The following is a 19331-nucleotide window of genomic DNA, read 5'->3' as shown; positions in this document are numbered from 1 at the left end:
GTACAATATTTTCAAAGAGGCAGCTAACTAGGGTGTTAGTCAACTATGTCAAGACACTACTCTGCAGAGTGCTCACTGTAGCATTAATGGCTGTGTTTGAGGGAAAGCTTGGCAGTCAATGGTCAGCCCACCCCAGAATGCGGCAAGTAATGGTGTTAGCACCTATGCGCAATTTTCTTTAAAAAAAAGAAAGTAGAGTGCATGTATTTCCTGTGCCAGATTATTTTAAAAAGATAACAAGAAAACACACCACCACATTGTTGACAGGAGCAACAGTAAATGTACAGTAGTAATTTTTTTATGTGCACGCTTGGGATGTGATGTACGAGAGTACTGTGACTGCCCAAAAAAATGCTGGTTGTATTGGAATATGGGCTTTTACTGCAAATTTATCCTCTCATTCATAGCCTCCGGATTGGTTGGCATCACTCCGCCGGCCGCTAATGATCCTACATTGAACAAACGGGCAGCTTTAATAGATACTGAAGTCACACGCATCCAAACAAAGGCGGCTGAAGGATGAATGGCCCGTCAACCGGAAAACACTCCACACAGTTAATGTCAAGAGATCAAGACGTTCAAAGAATAATCAGTGACTCCTGAAAGGTTGAAGGAGATCCCATGAGGCTGTGTATTCGAGAACATGCAGCCTGTTGGCCTCTTAATGAGGAATGCTACTAAATTGCAGTATTCAACCTGACCAAGTTAATATTCTGATTAACTGGCTGGTTAGTCTATTTTCACTCACATTAAAACTGAAAGCCTGCAGAGGGCACTGCCTACTAGTCCACACCAGAATTTTGAAAGCTCTCCTCTGCAGATGTGTGCTTCCATGCACCATTTGTGCTGAAACGTATGTAAGGTAGAGAGGCAAGGATGTGAAGTTGCTGAGGTTACGGTCAGCAGAGCCCTTGTTTGTGGGTGAAAGGCTGCAACTGGTGCCTGGGGTCACTGAACAGTGCAGCGAGTTAAGCTCTGCTTCTGTGTGTGCGTGAATACAGTAAACCTGCGCAAGAAGTGGCACGCCATGAAATCAAAAAGAAATGGTGACAACGCTACAAAGCGCTGTGAGGGTTCAGAGAGCCTTATGTTTTTCAACCGAATTTGAGGATTTCCTGCTCTCTCTCCCTACCCAGACCTCCCGCATAAGGAAAGGGGTTTGAAGTCATGCCCCCCAAATTCCATGTGGGCCCTACTGCAAAGAAGGCACAGATTAATGGAATGGAAACCAATGGAAAGAATACAAATTCTTAGGTAATTGTAGTGAATGCAATCTGCAGTTTTTCCCTTTAAGAAATGAGATTGGCCAACTGTAAGAATGATGAGTTGGAAGAGTAAATTCCTTGTGCTCAGTGTTTAATCATCTAAGTGGTAATATCCTTTTTGGCAGATGTAAAGGCAGACTCCTTTAGATCAAAGAACAGATAACCCCCTGTACTGAAGAAGTAGATCAGCAGGCGTCTTACAGGCAAAGTCTCCAGAGACTTGCACAAATACCCCATACTTTGAACATAGAGTCAATCATGGCAGAACACAGTTCAGAGGTGGGTGCGGACTCAGACTACAGAATATTAAAGACATTCCAATGGCGATCTGAGTTTTTTTCCAATGGAGGTACAATCCTCCACTTCTGAAAATAAACAAATGGTTGAAAAGGTGTAACACATGCTTGAAGTCTTAGACAATCTATGTACATATTTATTGGACCTTAAATATGAGGCCAGGCTCACTAAAATGAAGATCGGGGAAGAAGTACAGACAAGGAAAATCGTGAGGGAAGATCCAATCTGTGTGTTTTGGCAGTGATTGAAGCAGACAGGGAACCCCGAAGCAAGATGAAGAACAAATTAACAGTCTGGTCAGATGTCTGTTTCAAGATGTTATGTTAAAGGTACTTAAATAGCGCACCATCACCAACGGAATTGGTCCCTAGGCGCTCTGGTGGATCTGTAAACAAGAGGAGGGCAGGTAGGGTTAGTCAGGTGGAGCGGGGGTAGGAGCGGGAGAGGTGGTGTGCTGTTGGCAGCATCAGCTTAGTATACACCGGGTGCTGGGCTTTGGTGCAAGTATCGGATCGGGAGAGACCTTGTGTGCTGTATATGTGTTGTTGATGCAGTGTGGTAAAGTGCGTGCGGATTGCTGGGAGAGAAATGGTTGTGTGAGTTTTATGTGGGTTGAGTATGCAGAGATTAGAGGCTTGGGTTAGTGGGGTCTGTTTCTTGATTCTGATACTTCTGGTTCCGTTTGAGCTGTATCCCTGTGGGTGGGGTTGTTGCTGATTCCTTATAGGCCATCTCGCTGTGGTGTGTGATGGTGCGTCGCGGATCCAACTCTATCCTAGTGAGTATTGTTTGGGGTGATAGGTATGTCTGAACTTTCCCTTCGGGTGTGGAACTGATGTTGGTACTGGCTATACTCTTGTTATCTATTGTGACAGTGGTCTGTTGGAGCTTGGATGGTTCAGGGTCAGTGTGCAGTTGATGAGGCATCCAAGTGCTTCCGTCTCGGTCAGCCTGTGTATTCAGTCGTTAGTTTCCTCCTATCATGTCTATCTCCCAATTAGTTCTTCGTTTTTCCATGGGGTGACTTCCTTAAGAGCTATTGTTTGGTTGTTGTTTGTGTGTGATGGTGCACTGTGCTTCCCATTGTATCTTGATGAGCATTGTGTGATATGAATTCTTATTCTGTTTCTCACCCTGTGGTTTGGAGCTAGTGGATGGGAGTTCCCTATTCTCTTGCTATCTGCCATTACTAGGTGTGTTGGGAGTGGCTATGGTTTAGGGACAGGGTGCTATCAATGAGTCGTCCTGGTGTTCCTGTCTCCTTCTTGCTATGTATTTGGTCTTAGGTCCTATTACGGCTGTCACTCGGTTAGTCGTTGGTGTGTCGTGGAGTATTTTCCTTATGATCTTTTCCCCCATCGCTTGCTTGGTGTGGGTCAGGGTCTGCCTCTTGGTTCTTCCATGTTATAGTTATGTGTGTGTCCCTGTTGGCGGTCTTCTAGTTATGACGTGAAGAGGCAAGTTTTGAGTAGTTTCCTGAATAGTAGTTGGTTTATTGTGTTATGTATGTACTTCGGAAGGTCGTTGCAGGTTTTCGGCGCTTGGCGAGAGAAAGAGGATCCACCAGGTTTTCTTTTGTTGTAGGGGTTCCGTTCCATGCAGATGTCATTGCTTGATCTGAGTGTTCTTGTTGGTTGATGAAGATGCAGTTTGACTCTCAGGAACTCAGCGCCTTGATTGTGTACTGCTCTGTGCGTGATGCACATTGTTTTGAATTTTATTCATTGTTTTATTGGTAGCCAATGTAGTGTTTTTAGCGCTGGTGTGGTATGTTCTCTTTGGGCTAGTTTCAGAAGCAGTCTGGCAGCCGCATTTTGTATGCGTTCTAGTTTTTTATAGAAGTCGTTCAGGCATAACTAAGTATAGGCTGTTGGCGTAGTCTACTCTAGAAATGACGAGCGCGATCATGGCGGTTGTTTTGCTGGCGAATGATATGATATGGCATTTATAACGCACCTATACACAAGTGTTTCAAGGCGCGACTAGGCAAGCGGGGGAACAAAGGGAGGACAGACAACAATCCTACTAGGCCAGGTGTCATTCAGATCGCGCAAGTGCATGGGAAAGGGGGAAGGGAAAAGTGCGCAGGGGTAAGGGAGAGGGGAAGTGCAGTACATGGGAAGTGGAGTAAATATGACACCAACAGCCGGCAAGTGCAAGGAAGTGCAGACGTAAGTGCTGGTAGGGGACTGAAGGGATATAGAGAAACGGTCCCCAAATGCAGGGGTTGCCAGGGAGGCAATGCAGGTGGGTAATTGACAGGGCCTGGGCCAGAGATCAAAAGGGTGGCCAGGTAACCAGTGCAATTTCGGTCAGGAATTCAGCAAGGGAGGGGAGGAGAGAAAGCAGAAGCAAAGAGGAAGGTTTTGAGGTGTTTCCGGAACCGGAGATGGTTCTCCTCGAGTTTCAGGGAGGCAGGAAGGCTGTTCCAGAGAGAGGCCCCTGCTGAAGAGAGTGATCTGCCACCAACTCGTTGCTTGGAGAAGCGACTGACCCTAAGGGAGTTGGAGGCTGATGAGCGAAGAGCTCGAGAAGGGAGATATTTAGGAAGAGAGAGTTGAAGGTATTTCGGTCCCAGACCCCAGAAGGCCTTGTGTACAATGCAGAGGGTTTTGGACTTAATCCTCGCAGCCACTGGGAGCCAGTGCAGAGATTTCAGTCCTGGAGAGATACGATCCCTGGTCTTGAGGCCAAGGACAAGTCTCGCAGTCCTGTTCTGGATATGTTGCGGAGAGTGGAGGCAGGCAGATTTAGATAAAGGCTGTTACAGTAGTCCAGCTTGGAGAGGACCAGGGCTCTGGAGACAGTGAGCTTCTGGGGGGAAGGAGAGGAAAGGAAGAATACCTCTAAGGAGGTGCAGCTGGTAGTGTGACTTCTTAGAGACGTCAGAGATGTGAGGGGAGAAGGAGAGTGCAGAGTTGCAGATGACCCCGAGGTTTTTAGCCTTGCAGGTGGGAGTGGGAGGAGGGCCAAGAGAGGCCGGCCAGAGAGCTGCAGGGAAGGAGGGAGTGGGTGTGCCGATGAGTGGAATCTCAGTCTTACTAGCATTAAGGCAGAGGTCGTTGGCGGCACACCATTCCTGGATGGCAGACAGAGTCAGAGATGAGGGAAGGAGAGGAGGAGGCCGAGGGTAGCCTGAAAATGAGCTGGGTATCATTCGCATAGCACTGAAAGTTGGGACAGAGAGCGGCGATGCGGTGGGCAAGGAGTGCCAGGCATTGGTTGAACAGCCAGGGAGAGAGATTAGATCCCTGGGGTACACCACAGGTAGAGAAAACGTTGTCGGAGAGGAAGGACCCAAGTTGGACCTGGGAGGGTCTGTCGGAGAGGAAAGAAGTCAGCCAGGCCAGAGCCTGACCAGTGATACCAAGGTTATCACGGAGATGGTTGAGTAGGATGGCATGGTTGACCGTGTCAAAGGCAGACGAGAGATCAAGCAAGATAAAAACGCAAGGGGTGTTAGAGTCGAGGTTGGTGAGCAGGTCTTCACGGATGTTCAGGAGAGCAGTTTCCGTGCTTCTGGCAGCTCTGAATCCAGACTGATGGTCATGAAGGCAACCAACAGATTCAGTGTGGAGATTGAGCTGGGAGATGGCCAGTTTCTCCAGGAGCTTGCCCAGGAAAGGAGTGATGGAGATTGGGCAATAGTTAGCCAGGCAGGAGGGGTCGGCAGAGGGTTTCTTTAGAAGAGGGTGCACAAGGGAGTGCTTCAGGGGGTAAGGGAAGACTCCAGTGGCGAAGGAGTGATTGCAGAAATCTGCCAGGGCAGGCACCAGGGAGTCGATGTGATCCTTGATAGTTTGAGGGTCTAGAGAGAAAAGGGGAAAGGCAGAGAAGGAGGGAGGAGGTGTGGCTGCAGAAGGGCCAGAGGAAGAGCAGGGAATAGCAGGAAGGGGGTGAGAGAGGGAGAGTGAGGACAGGATGTCCTGAGTTTTTGAAATGAAGTGAGAAGCCAGTGCCATGCAGATGACCTGGGAAGTGACAGGAGAGGTAGAGACTGTGGCAGGATTGGCCAGTTCTTTGCACATTTTAAAGAGTTCAGCCGAGTTGTTAGATGCCGCTGAGACGCAGGCTTGGATATGAGCTCTCTTCTTGGTGAGGACGGAGAGCCGGTATTGCCTTTGCAGCAGGCGGCATGCCAGTTTGTCAGAGGATGAACCTGAAGCACGCCATTTCCTCTCGGCAACCCTACACTTGCGTTTAAGGGTGACGAGGTCTGAGTCATACCAGGAGTTACACTTGGCTTTGGGCTTCAGGCGGATTCTCATGACTGGGGCAAGGATATCGAGAGTATCAGATATAGAAGAGTGGAGCGTGGAGAGGGCTGTGTCAGGGTGAGAGTCAGCCAGGGGGGGGGGCCAGGAGGGAGTGAGAAGGTGGCGGCAAAAGCCTAACCTGACACACGCTTCATAGATCGGGTGACCAAGAAGGTGGGTGGCAGTGAAGGTGGCTTGGCCTGTGGGGTAGGGAGGGTGGGGTGGGAGGATAGGAGAAAGTGGTCACTCCAGGAGAGAGGAGTGGAGAGAGGGGAAGGTCTGACGAGATCAGAACATCGAGAGTGTGCCCTGCAGATTGAGTCGGCCCAGAGGGGAGAATGGTGAGTCGCAGAGGTCGCAAAAGAGTTCAGAGGGGGGACAGTAGGCATCCAGGTGGATGTTGAAGTCTCCAAGAATAATAGGAACAGCAGGATCCTCATTGCCGCTCACATCAGAAAGAAGCATTTCTTGAGTAGGGCCTTTACTGTGAAGATGAAGGGGTTGTCCCCAGTTCCCTTGGCCAAGGGATGAGGTGGTTTTCTCCTTCATTTTTTGTGACAATCATCATTTCTGTTTTGCCTGGTTTGATTTTGAGGCAGTTTGAGTTCATCCAGTTAAATATATCGCAGAGGCAGTTTTATAGCGTTGAGTTTATTTATAGGTTGTCTTGTATTTTGAAGATTATTTGTGTATCGTCAGCGTAGTTGTAGCAGGTGAGGCTGTGACTTTTGATGATTCAGATTAGTAGATATAGGTAGATGTTGAATACTAGCAGGGAGAAGGATGATCCTTGTGGTACTCCACAGGTGGAATCTCTCGGGCTGGATTTGAATGGTTTCATCCATACGGTTTCTGTTCTGTTTGTTAGGAAGGATTTGATCCATAGTAGGGCGGTGTGTTATTCGGAGTCCTTCTAATCTCTTTATGAGGGTGTCGTGATTAACTGTGTCAAATGCTGCCGATAGGTCTAGAAGTATCAAGGCAGAGCTGTTGTCCGAGTCTCCGTTCATTTTTAGGTTGTCCCATATTGAGACGAGAGCGGATTCCGTTCCTCTCATTGGTCTGAAGCCAACTTGTGCCTGGTCTAGTAGGCAGTGCTCTTCTATGAATTCTTGGGTCATTTTGTATATGTACGTTTCCAGCGGCTTGGCTGTGTACGGGATGTTGGAGATGGGTCTGCAGTTGCCGAGGTCCTCTACGTTTCCCTCGACGAAGATGGTTTTGATCTGAAAATGCAAATCGCTCATTGTGGTGGCTGCAACGCGTTCTAGTCGGAGGTCCATAGTAGTCCGATGCCATAAAGTTAAGGACAAGGCATGTATTTTGAGAAAAGCGTAAACATGATTGTATTCTATGCCTTGTCTGCCTTAAATCTAGCTCGAAGTAGGGAATTCAGACCTCTCTACATGGTTACCAGAAAAAGGCATAAAGTTTGGGTGGCCATATCCCGTTGCCATGGTTATAAAAGTAGGAGACATTCTTTGACCCGATTGGAAATGATTTGTGACACACCTTGGTCAGAGAAATGAATTACAAAAGTCAGAAGGGTGGAGAACCTATGCGCCACACAAACCCAGTCGAGAATGCAGATTGATAATATCGGAGTTCAGAAAGCACACAAAGCTAAACTCACTACCCCTCTAAGCAGGCGAGGGAAAGGAAATTATGGTTTCATGATCAGCTTGTATATCTTTTTTTATTCAAGTTCAAACATTGCTCAAGTAATGCTTCTGCCGGATTCACTACTGTGTCTTGATCATTTTAGAGTATGGTTCTAGTACACAGATTCTGTTATGCTTTAAGGTTGGAGAGAGAGGCAATGATACTAATGACTAGTAATGCGGAGGTGAAGAAAGTTGATGTTTGGTGTTCAGTTTCTTTTTTCAGGATTCTCTCAATATTTCTACTAGCTTGCCCTGTGTGCATATTCTTCGATGGCCAGGCTCTCTCAATGTACCTGGTAAAAAGGCAGGGAGATGGCCCACAGTGTGGAAGAGAATAAAGTGAACATGTTGCAAGATTTAAGGGAGAGGGAGAGAGCGATTGCTATTGGAACATTTCAGAGAGCTGGAATATTTAATGATAGCACACAGACACAGCTGGGCAGGGGAGAGTAGGTGGGGGTGTAGCATGGAAGCAGGTGTCATTTTACTTTCATTCTGAGAATGTACTGAGCCTCAGATGGTGCTGAAGGTCATCCATCATTGTGGCAATAATGTTGGAACCGCAGCCATGGTAGGGGAGGTGGCGTGCAACGAATATTAATTGGTTGACAAGCATACAAAAGTGCCAATAAGGCTGATCTAATGCAGGGCGTTTAGTTGATCTACCTGCTCCTCAGATCATCTTTGAACAAAGGCAGGTTTAGTTGCTTGAGAACCTAAAGTGTCCACCGTTTTGTACTGTTAGGTGTAATGGAAAATTGCTGAAAAGGAGGTGGTCTGTGTCAAGTGGGAGGGCAGATCAGAATCACATTGAGCTTGGATGGTCCTGTAAAGCAATGCCCCCTGTTAGTCTTAGGGACTGACCAATGTCCCCCAAAAAAGATGAGCTTAGCAGGAGCAGCACTTACCTCCAAAAGTCAGGAAAGGTTGAAGACAAAATTGCTCAGGAGGTCCATAAGCCTACAGAGCTTTGACTTCACTATTGAGCACAGGTCAGGTATCCAAAATAAGAATGCTGATGGTCTCTCCAAAGAATATGACCGACTGTGTCAAGAGAGCCATCCAGGAGTGGATTAGATCCTCCTGTCCCTAGTCTGGGGGGGGGGAACAAGTGTTAGGGAGATCATTTTTATGCTTCACCCCCTCTCCTAGTGAGACCCCCAGCACTTTTTGCTGGACTTCTGGACCTTTTTCTTTTAATCCTGAATGAGTGGAGCCTTTTCCCACTCATTCATTCTTGTGGGCTCTGTCTTTTGGAAGTCCATTCTTTGTATTCTACCTGTACTATGGCGTCTGTCTGCTCCATAGCCCTTAAAGGCATCTGTGTTTTTACAACTGCAGCACACAGATCCTTATGGGCAGTGTTGCTGGGGACCCTTGGGATCCCTCTTTAAGATTCTTTCTCTGTATCCTCAAGTAACTACAGTTGTTAATGATAGAGAAATACTTTGTATCTCTCCCAAAACTCTATAGCCTCAGAGATTGGCACACACCACTTTCAATGGAGTGCTAAAGGGATACCTAGTATCCCGCCATCTCTCTGCTCCTGTGACCTTTCAGTCACATAGACAATCACCTGGTTATGGCTTGTGGCAGTGGACATGTTCTACCAACTATTGTGTATACCGCAGGCTATGTCCGTAGACTCGGCACTGCACAATAGGGGCACCCAAGTACCAACTTGGGGCTTCCCTTCTTTTTCTGCCATTACTAGTGTGGTAGTCCTTTGTTAGCCCTTCTACCATGGGGAGGTCAGTTTGTGTGTTTTGCCTTTGGTGGGAACCTGTAGGTATCCCCCACCTAGGCTTCAGAATGTCTGGGCAGGCAGGAAGTGGGGGAGGAGTCTTCCACCCCTCCTGTCCTTTGTCTGCCAGAGTGCCTGGATAGATCCAGCTCGCACAGGGTGTCTGGCTGTCCTGACTGGACAGTCAAACAACCCTTTCTGTAAAATGCTGAGAGAGATTGCAGAGAAGTGTATGCTGGAACTGTATAAAAGGTGAGGCTTCTGGAGTGAAAAGCAAGGCGACCTCTGGAAGCTGAAGCAACTGAAGATGACAACCAGAGACACCTGCAGACCCTTTGCAACACTGAAGCGACCACTGCTGTCTTGACCCCGTTTTCTGTGTGACAGAGGAGCTCTGAAAAGGATGACTCCTTCCCTTTGGCTGATGGGAACAACCATTCCCAAGACAAACTTTGAAACTAGTCATCTCTTGGGGTCCTAGGAGTTTCCAGAGCTGCAGAACCAATGCCAGGAGACCTGCAGCCCATTTCGAATGCATTGTCCTGGAAAGGCCAAATCCGTCCAAATCTTTGCTGAACCCGTAAGGACACCACAGAGATTCGATCCAACCCACCCAGATCCCCTTAGCAGTGTGTGGTACTGCAGGAAGCAACGTTTGCAGAGTAAATGTATTATTGTATAAACCGTTGAAAACTGCATGAGTGCACAATAACCGATAATACGATAACATTGTCTTTTCCCTTTCTAATGTTGCTACAAATGTAACCGCAAACTAACACAAAAGGGAAAGTGCCCTTTGAAGTGTATTATCAAGTATTCCTAAGTGTTCTAACGTAAACATCTGAAGTATTTAAAGTGATTCTGGTGTAAATATAATAGATATATACTTTTTATAAAATGATAAGTGTAATTGCTTCTTTGTTGTGCCCGTCTAGATAAGATTCAGTGTATTTACGTACAGCTCACATCTTCCTCTCAAGATAAGTCTGACTACTCTGACACTCTACAAAGGCCCTGAGCTAGTACAGGATGATACTAAGAGTTGGGGATCTACAAACCACTGGGATAGCTTACTAAAGTCTTACTACCAGTAGGACTTTAGGAAAACTCCCCAAACGGGGACTGATCAATGCCCCCCCAAAAAGATGAGCTTAGCAGGAGCAAAAAGGCTTCACTTACCTCCAAATGTCAGGAAAGGTTGAAGACATTAGCAAAACATGGGGTGTCCCATTGAGATCTATAGTAGTAAAGCAGCAAAAAGAAAAATCTTTCCCTACATCACAGAGGTAAGATTAGCTGCCTGAGAACCGGGAGACTGATTACGTGAATACAGAGTACACCGTTTTGTACCATTAGGTGTAATGGAAAGATCCCAAAAAGGAGGTTGTCTGTGTCTCATGGGTGCTGTAAAGCCACACAGAGCTCAGGTGCTGTAAAGCCACACCGCTAGGATGCATCATTTGGAAGTCACATTTTGGTGAAACAGATGAAATGCAAAAGTCTGACTACCAAATGTCTGACCTTTCCCCCCCCCCATGTTTCCACAAATATATATGTGGGGGGAGACCCCCCAACAACTCCCCCACCTTACCCCTATACATTTTTATTAACTTTACCCCCCCCCACATATATATCTGCGGGAAAATGGGCGTCAGACTTTTTGCCCTCGGTCATTTTGTCCTATTCCGACTTATCTGTATTGAGTTTCATTGTATACAAATTTGATATAAACCACAAGGTTTGAGGGCCTGGGCCAACCTGTTTGGGACGGGGATAGTGTTAGGTAAGATTTTCATATGCATGAGAAGTCTTCATGACCTGTGTGAACCCCAGAACATTTTGCTTAGACTAGGTAACTATTTTACCTTGTCCCTCGGTAAAGGTGAATCTTTTTCCCCCGCTCATCTAGTCTTTTACTCTTCTTAAGGGTGACCGTTTTATGTCTCTCCGTAGTGTATGGTTGAAGTTATGGTTTCCTACAACATTTGGGCTTAGGCTGGGTTGCACCTATGGGCTTCCCTGTTATTTTCTCTTTCATGTACTTGGGTGTACTACAGTTCCCAAGTAGTAGAGTCATCCCCCTTTACGTTTTATATAGTGAGCCAGCACACCCCATGTGGCATGCTGGGGGGATGCAATGTATCCCTTGTCTTACTTACCAGGTAACATTTTATTACAATTGCATGCTTCCTTGGATGGCTGGTGGCTGTGCAGCTATTTTTCTGATTTTTTAGTCTTCATTACTCGCAGGCTGTTAATTCAGCCTCAGCAATGCACAGAAAGGGCACCAGTTTGCTAAAATGGTGGGCTACTTTTTTCACCATTTCTTGTGTGCTTGCTGCTTCTGAGGTCTTCCCCTACCACTCTAGATGGGAACGACCTCCGTGGCTGTTTGTCTTCGGCAGGAATCCTGTGGATTCTCCGCCCAGGCTTCAGAGTGTCTGGAAAGGCAGGAAGCAAGGGAGGAGTCCAAAACTCTGCAGCCCTTTCTCTTTCACCTTGCCTGAAAGGAACACCATCTTGCTGTAAAATGCAGGGAGAGATTGCAGAAGTTGTGGTGTAGTTCCTGATAAATACTCCAAGCCTGGAAGCTGCTGACAAGTCAACCACTGAAACCGAAGAGGAAGATGAAGAAATGACAGCCATAGCGATTTCCAGCGACCAGAGAGCCTTCTGTGTAACCGCAGCATGTTGTTAACGTTCCTTCCAATTGATCTGGGGATCCCAAAAAGGACGACCTAGAGCCTGGTGAGAACCACTAGACTGAGGAAGACTGACATTTTAAGCCATCCCACGGCATGCTGCAACCTTGCAGAGCTGCAATACCCAAATAACTTGAGCCACCGTGCGGTGCATGGTCTTCCGAATCCCAAATCGAGCTGTAACTTTGGTGGCATCCTGCTGGACCTCCAGAGACGTGAATAGAGTACGAAAAGTCCCCTCATCAGAGTGCTGGACCTTGTAAGTGATGAGAATCCAACTAGCGATTTTCAGTCTTCTTCTGGCTCCTGAAAAAGGGTGCCAAAACCACATCCAGCCACAAAGAAAGTCTTGCCTAGAGCCTGCACAGTTAATCCCTGCTGTAGAAGCCCTTCCAGTGTTCTGTCATCAGTCTTCATGACAAGGAATTCAGCGACCAGGTTTTTGGCTGCTGATCCTGAAGTCTTCTTGCTGCAACTCTTCTTCCATGCTAAGGTACTGTGTTGGCTGGGGTTTTTACCTACCGTAAGCCTTTGTGATTTCTGTAAAGCTTTGAGGGGGTCGGGGGGGGGTTCTTGTGATTGGGAGTCCTCTCATCCAGTTCACCCAGGCCCACTGCTGGAATCCTCCTAGGGTGTCGTCTTCTCAGAAGTCCCTGGAACCTAACTAACTTTAAAGTGAACTATTTACTTGCTGAACAGTCTTCCACAAGGAACTCTGACTTTTGCCTGCAACAGAACTCCGTCCCACCTTGCCTACAGCTGGCTCCTAGACCACAAGGGTCCCTCTTCAGCCCCTGAGTGGGCACATGCAATAGAATCGGGAAGGACTGGATAAGTAAAGGATTGTGTCTTCAAAAGTATAACAAGTTTTTAAAAGTACTTACTTGTGAAAGAGTTGGTTGGTAACTCACTCTGAGAGTGACCCGTTACAAACGTTCTTACTTACCTTCAATATGTGTTGTGCCATTCTGAAAAGTATACATAAAGGTTAATTTACTCACCTGTGAATTGGTTGTACATCTTCCCCAAAAGTAATGTTGTTGTCTTCACTTTACTATTACTGTTAGGATATAAATGTACGAGGGCCCCAATTGGGTCTCGCTTCCCCTGACTTGCTGTTAGCCTGTCTAGAATAAGTCTGCCTTAGGTTATACTTACCTTTAAGTTGCTGGTAGCTCATTTAAAAAGTATTTGGGTTGATTCCTAGATGGCGGCCGTTGAGTGAGGACGCATCTAACCGTCTCTCCTCTCAGGGCCGCGACAGTCAGCTCATCAGTACGGCATATCGGGCGATCCCGAGAAGGAAAGCATAACAGCGGGACGGCAGTAGTGCAACCCCTGGGAGAACTGGATTACAAGAGCCATAGTTGCCCGGGGCTGAAAGAGTGCAGCGGACGAGCAGCGAGCATGCGCCGTACGCAGTGCCCGCTGGAGGGAGAGGCTGCTACAATGGGAGGCAGCACAGCATCTAAGGAGAGGGCAGCGGGCGCCCACCCATTGAAGATCGTGCCCCGGGCCCGCAAAAGGGGGGGGGGACCATTGTGGGGAGGGACCGCGCACCCCATCAGGGAAAGAACAGCGCGCCCACCACGTAAAGCATACCTGCCCCGAGAAGAGGGGTGATCTTGAAGAGTGGCGGATTGCTGCGGCAGACCAGCAGGAAAAAAGTTGGGGCCCCCGGGTGGAGACCTCTCCCCCCTCCCCCAGCAACGCCGGAGCCCCTCGGGGCACCAATAAACCCTGCAACACCCCGAGTGGCCTGCCGAGAGCCGGTTTGGGCCTGCCGGAGGCCCCGCTGATCACCAGCAGCACTGAAGAAGCGTGGGGGCGCAGGTTCCCCGCGGAAATGTACCCGTGAGTGCGGCGCAGGTGCGGCACGCCTTCCCCGGACACCAGCAATTCACGGACACCACGGGGCCTGAGCGGGGGCTCAATGGAAGGAGCAGCCCCTGGAGGGGAACTTCAAAAGAGTGCCCCAAGCCGGGTCCCAGCCAGCAGCACAAGTAAGCCTGCACCCAAGCAACCGGCACTGTGAAGCTCGATCTCGCCACATGAACCGGGGCAGAAATATCCCTCGGCGCACTGGTCAATTGCGACCTGCAGGCCTTCTACGACAGTGGTCATAGGTGATGATGACCATCAGTACCGAACGCACCGCAACGCGGTGCCCAACCCGGGCACCCCCAGGAGAGGACAGCAGACCTGAGCCAGTCCATCCCTCCCCACGCAGTAGGTGAGGAAAAACGCACACAACGGGCCAAGGTGGAGGGAGCAGGGCCATAAATTAGACATACTGCCTGGTGGCCACACACTGGGGCCCCAAGAGTAACGTTGCGCCACAGACCCACCTCAGTGGTTGTTGGTATGGCGGCATGCAGAATGTGAAGGCACAGCAGAAATAGTCCACAGACAGTCGAGGCCAGCTCTCCCCACTGCACAGGCGGCGCCACGCAACAGCCCCAGTACTATAATCAAGGACTCTCCTTGGACTCCTAGAGCAAGCCCACAGAAACCTCCACAGATGAACACCACCAGGTCTGACAAGATGCATAAATGTCCAAAACACGGGCAACGTCCACAACACAGTCCTCCCCGCAGAAAAACCAGGGAACCTAAAGCAGCTTTGGGGGCCACAAGACGACCTCACACCTACGCCAGAAGACTTACCCCGCTAGGTTCCAGCTCAACCTGAGGAAGGATGGAGGGAAGTCTAATGAACAAAGAGGACATGCAAATGTGCTTTAAAAAACTTCAATCGCAACTACTCAACTCTGTTCAAGAGCAATTTAAACTTCTGAGGGTTGAGATGGTCCAATCAATCCAGAATATCAGGCAGGACTTAACCAAATTGGGGGAGAGAACTGACTCAGTGGAAAGAAAACTGCAGCAATTAGAGGATGACTCCTTAAAATCCGAAGAAACACTAGACGGGGTAGCCCAGACAACCATGTACCTTGAACAACAATGCGAGGGCCTTGAAAATAGATCAAGGAGATGCAATGTGAGAATCAAAAATCTGTGGGAAACCATAGATGAGACAGTCCTGAAGTCGAAGGTAACGCAATTGTTTACCAAGATCCTGGCCGAAGAGGAAGGCCCGCGGGCAGGGATCGAACGCATCCATAGAGTGGGCCCTAAAAGAAGGGCCGAGACCCTTTTCCAGTACTCTCACCAGTACATCCCCGGGAACAAGGCCCGGGGATGTACTGGTGGCCATAACTTCTTACGTTCAGAAAGAACAGATACTGAGAAAAGCCAGACAGGCCCCCTCCGATAAGAGTGAACGGTCAAGAAGTGCAATTATACCAGGACCTGGCTCAGTCCATCGTTCTCAAAAGACGGATGATGGGCCCGGTAGGTCGCCACTGATCTGCGGCCCAGGTGAAATACAAATGGACATTTCCCTTCGGCCTCCTGTTTACATGGGAGGGAGCCCAACACAGTATCACCTCCCGTGAAGAAGGAGAAAGGATACTGGGCATACCGAGTGGAGGAGAAGGTGCACACCCGAAACCCCAGAGGAGGCTCAGGGGCCCAAATCAGCAGGAGGGGTGGAGACGGTCCACAAGAAAGGGAGAGATAAGAAAACCTAGTCAGCCACGGGGCATGCCAACGCCATCCATGAACTCAGAATAAGATTAATGATCACCGCTGCAAACACCAACCGGAGAAGAAGGAAGCGGTTGACTCACCTGATAGACTATTAACAGGCCGAGGAGAGGAGGCGGAAGGAATCCAATGGAATCTCCAGTGGGATTTAGGACTCCCCACGATGTGCTTATGAGGGGAAATACGAAGCGGTGCACTGGACACTTTGTCTCAGGGCATGTAGCAACCCGGTCCTGACCTCAAGCGTTTTTTCGGTGGGGGGGGTGGGAATAAGAGGGGGTTTACAAGTTAGAGACGGCGAGACAAACTTATGGCAGAGCACAGAGCATAACTGGAAAATGGGCGACCACAAAGAACCCACCCATCAATCTTTCCATGGATACAATAAATAAAATCCCGGTGACTGTGCTCTCGCAGAATGTAAAGGGCATGAACACTCCCATAAAAAGGGCCAAACTGGACAGACAAGCCTGGAAGCAGAAAGAGAACATCCTACTGTACCAGGAAACACAAAAAGAAAAGTGAAAAAACTTGCTTGAAGATAAAAGGGGCAAAACATATCTTCCTGTCAAATGCGGAGGGAAAGGGTAAGGGGTCCTGGTTGCCATAAAGGACACCTGAAAGCACAGATCCACGGCTACAGAACCGACAAAGAAGGGTGATATGTCATCCTGAACATCACGGTGGAAGGGAGGCGGATCACCCTGGCGTCGGTCTATGCCCCCAATGTGGGCCAAGAGGCATTCCTAAAGGAAATGCTGGGAACGCTTGAAGAATTTGCGACGGGAGATATTATACTGGGAGGAGATCTGAACCTGGCCTGGAACCCCACTCAGGATATGACAGGTAGAACTAGCGATGGCTCGAAGGCCCCCTCGGAGGCATTGAGGAAAGCATTAGACTCCCTCTCCCTCCACAACACCTGGCGAGCAAAGAATGGGGAACGGCAGGGCTTCACGCACTGCTCTCATGTACACAACTCGCTATCAAGAATAGACTATATATGGGTCTCCACGGACCTTCTAGGTACAATCAGGGAGGTGGAAACGGGTCCCATTGTCCTCTCAGATCATACCAGAAAAACGTCGTCTCTAGCACTCAAAACCAGGGAGGGCAGAGTATAGGCCTGGCGATTCCGCTGGGAACTCCTACAAGACCCAGTGCTGGCGGAGGAAATCCAAGAGAAGATTGATACGTACTTTAACGAAAACGACATGGGGGAGACTCCGCAAGACACTGTGTGGGACGCCTTCAAGGCGGTTCTGAGGGGTGAATTAATAGTCTTGAAATCTAAAAGAGATAAACAACTAGCGCAGTGGGAAAGGGACCTTGAATCACAACTGCGAGACGCACAGAAGGAGGCAGCGGCTAACCCAAGTAGAGCCAAGAGGCGGGCCATGCAGCACATCCAGAGCCAATTGGAGTGCCTTCATACTTGGAAGGTGTGCCACTCACTCATGAGGATGAAACAAAGATATTACATCCTCGCCAATAAGGCGGATGCTCTACTCGCTCAACAGCTTCGGAAGATGACCATGGAGAGATCAATAATGGTGCTGGTGGATCCCTCTGGTACCCGGAAAATGACTAACAACGAAATGGGTGAGATTATGACAACTTTTTACCAGGACCTGTATACCACCAGTAATCCAAAAGAGGAGGACCAAGAAATATATCTCCAGAATGTACCTCTGCTGCAACTGACCGAGGAAGCCCGCGAAGCACTAGATGAAGATATCTCAATGGAGGAAGTGTTGCAGGCCATCAAGCAACTCCTCAAGAACAAGGCACCGGGCCCCGCTTGGTATACTGACACATTTTATAAGAAATTCCGACATGTACTGGCCACCAGACTTACAAGACTGTTTAACACCTTCAAAACTCGGGGTAACATCACACCATCAATGAACGAGGCAAAACTAGTGCTCTTTCCGAAAAGGCCGAGCGCACGGGCATAGAGGCTATACTAGTAGCTTTAGACGCTGAAAAAGCGTTCGACCGAGTCAAATGGTCGCAGCTCTTTTGTACGATGGCACATATGGGCTTTGGAGATTCTTACATGAGGATGATAAAGGCAAACTACAAATGTCCCTCCCTAAGAATCGCCGTCAACAGCCTCTGGTCCAAAACTGTCACGCAGACGAAAGGAACTAAGCAGGGGTGCCCACTATCCCCCCTTCTGTATGCTCTGTTTCTATAACCCCTCCTAGCGAGGATACGACAACAGCACCAAATTAAGGGAGTGAAGATGGGCAGGCTGGAACACAAAACCATGGCATTCGCCGACGACATGTTGGCTCTGACGGACCCCCACCAGATCCCTGCCTACACTTATGAGCGAGTTGGAGGAATTCAGAGCCATCTCAGGCCTCAAAATAAACAAAAGCAAATCAGAAGTACTGAACTTGTCGGCCGACCCCATGACTATATCAAGTCTGGCCCAGGAGCAAGGAGTGAAGCTGGCACAGGATAGTATAACCAAACCAAATCAAAGTCACCTCCAGGAACCAGCAACTGTACATGGCAAATTATCCAAAGTTGCTCACCCACCTCCAAATACTGTTGACAAGACACTATCTACCTCGTGGTGGGGGCGCATCTCGGCGGTTAAGATGACGATCCTCCCTAAAGTCCTGTATTACTTCCAGGCCCTCCCAATTGGGCTCCCCAGGTCACTCTTTCGCTCTTTAAACAAGATGACATCCGCATACGTGTGGCAACGCAGGACACCGAGGGTGGCAATGGCTACCTTGACAGCGGCAGTGAAGGAAGGGGGCCAGGCTTTCCCACACTTTTAGAGGTACTATGAAGCTGCGCAATTGCGAGTCATCAAGGAGTGAGTGGCAGATTCCCCACAGACCAAATGGACAAAGCAGGACATAGTTGTGGCAGGGGGCCTGCTCTCGAACCTCCTGTGGTCCCACAAAAGGTAGAGACACGCGAATACCCGACTGAGCGAGATACTGAGCACTCCTCTCAATGCGTGGGATTCAGCAGTAAAGAGGGGGAACTTGACGACACATCCATCCCCATTTACGCCGCTCTTCCACAATCCTGATTTTCCACCGGGGATGGACCCGAAGGCCTTCACGCCTTGGAAACAGGCGGGCTGCACTAGGATTGGCAATATGTACAAAGACAGGTCACTTCGGTCGTTTGAAGACTGTGTTCAAAAACTGGGAGTGGCGAAGGCAGAAAGGTACCGATATGTTCAATTGAGTCACTGGCTATCCACCCCGATCAATGAAGAAGCAGGAACGAGAGACCTCACGAAATTTGAGACCTATATGATAACAGATCCAGGTACGCGCAAATTGATATCCAACTTGTACGCCCACCTGAACTCGCAAGGGGAGGAGGTTAGATGGCTATACATGAGGAGGTGGGAGGGGACGCTGGGGATGGAAATTCTGCGATCCCACTAGGAAGAGGTATGGCAAAGCGTCGCTACACTGATAAGATCCATTCACTTGAGGGAAATGTGGCAAAAAGTACTGCTGTAATGGCATCTAACACCAAAGAGACTGAAAGAAATGTATCCTAAAACGGATGGTTTATGCTGCCGTGGATGTTGCCAGGAAGGAGACTGGAGACACATCTGGAGAACTTGCCCGAACATCACAGGCTTCTGGAACGAGGTTAAGGCCCAAGCTGGGAAAATGTTCCAAGGGTCTGAAAACCTTGGGGACGGAGTCTGGCTGGCGGGCATATGGGACACCACACAAAAAACGTACACCAAGCGCCAGCGGAAGGTGATCATGGTCCTGGTGGTGGCTGCCTGGCTGGTGATAGCC

At 48.8% G+C, this 19331-nt stretch overlaps 1 protein-coding gene across 1 annotated transcript in view; it reads right to left on the bottom strand.

Moving 5' to 3' along the window:
* Positions 1 to 19331, bottom strand: part of SYAP1 (synapse associated protein 1) — a 1300668-nt gene that overhangs the window by 2396 nt on the left and 1278941 nt on the right. The gene's annotated exons all lie outside the window — the stretch shown is intronic.

This window comes from Ambystoma mexicanum, chromosome 7p, assembly GCF_040938575.1.
Source record: "Ambystoma mexicanum isolate Mex_15411 chromosome 7p, UKY_AmexF1_1, whole genome shotgun sequence".
NCBI classification, from domain to species: Eukaryota; Metazoa; Chordata; class Amphibia; order Caudata; family Ambystomatidae; genus Ambystoma; species Ambystoma mexicanum.
This window is presented reverse-complemented; position numbering and strand designations above follow the sequence as displayed.